The sequence below is a fragment of the Siniperca chuatsi genome, linkage group LG12 (genome assembly GCF_020085105.1).
Source record: "Siniperca chuatsi isolate FFG_IHB_CAS linkage group LG12, ASM2008510v1, whole genome shotgun sequence".
NCBI classification, from domain to species: domain Eukaryota; kingdom Metazoa; phylum Chordata; class Actinopteri; order Centrarchiformes; family Sinipercidae; genus Siniperca; species Siniperca chuatsi.
This window is the reverse complement of record NC_058053.1, coordinates 18,845,158-18,846,747: the sequence shown is the minus strand read 5'-3', so window position 1 is coordinate 18,846,747 and position 1,590 is coordinate 18,845,158.

Sequence of the window (1,590 nt, the reverse complement as noted above, 5' to 3'; positions counted from 1 at the left end):
TTCTCTGCGTGGCTTTGCATATCCTGCTCTTTTTATCCGTTTATTATAACGGCGCCGCAGGCTATCTGTTGTTATCTGCTGTAAGGTGTGGTGTTTCGGACAGCCCTCGATTCAAAAGGGAAAGCAGCTGAGCAGACAAGTCAGATATAGAGCACCAATAATGACACTATATTTACATTTGGCTACATTTTAAATGCATAATTTATCAAATGGTAACACAAAACAGGCAGGAAATTTAGTCAAGGCGGCTGGATTTGAGCACAGAGCCATGATGATCTGCTTTAATCAGAAAAACATCACTGTTATGAGTAATTCTTACTTATGGCTTTCAATCTACCCCAAGAGAAGTGGTTCGCCAGCCTGATAAATCTGAGGGGTCACTAGATCATTTAAAAAAGGGAAAATACCAGTTGTGTTATACAAAATTAGGTTCATTTTTGACTCTCTAATTCTTTGTTTTTTCTTCTCCTGATTTTTTTAAACTCTTAGAGCTTCTCAATGTGACGATTTGCTGTTTTTCTTTGTCTTATATGTCTGTAAACTGGATATCTTTGGGGTCTGGACTAATGGCTGGACAAAACAAGCAATATTAATATGTCAACTTGGGCTTGGTGAAATTGTGATCTGCATTATTTTACTATTTTCTGACTATTTATTGACATAATTGAGAAAATAATCAGCAGATTAATCAATAATAAAAATAATTGTTAGTTGGAGGCCTAAGACATATCATATCACATCATGTCATCATATTCACATAGTCTTCTGTTATGGAAGAAATTGAGGGGGCATTGTTTGTGTATGTGTTATGTTTGTGTGTGTGTGTTTCATGTTGTTTTATCAGGGACTTTAACCTGAATGCACACAAACCCATGGAGACTTGTGTCACCATGGGGACAAAAATTGAGGTCCTCACAGACCAATTTGCATAGTGCAAAGTGTATATTGAGGAGGCGTTATTAAACAAGAATACATAATCCAGCCCTCTCACTGTGTTTGAGGCAAAATGAAAAATAACACTGATGATGCATATCACAGTAATGCAGGATCTGGAAGTGTAGTAGAATAAAGCTTCACTTCTCACTTTGGCCACAGAGTGGCGCTCTCTGCTCACTGTATACTGACCTGATAATCTACTCATCCAGTGGTGCATGGATACTGCCAGGGTCATAAGTCACCAGGTGGCCTATAGCCATAGAAACAAGCCAGTTATCTCCTACTGATAACCTCTATCACCATATATTAATGATTGCTAATCATTTAATCCTTTTACCTGAAGTAAAATGTGCCTTTGGTTGCAATATTAAGAAGGCCTAATACTGATCATCAGACTAAGAAATGTCCAAAAAAGTCATATTTCACTTTTACTTTTGCGTACTTTTGGTGTAAAAATTATTTATAATTCCAGATGACTTACACAATTTTTCTATGGGCTTATTAGAAAGTGAAAAACCTTTATTTTAAAAACTAAACTAAATTAATTTAACCTTTATTTAACCAGGAAGTCCCTTGAGATTGAAATCTCTTTTCCAAGGGAGACCTGGCCATGAAAGCACACCAGTTACAGTTTAAATCAAAATAAAACACAAC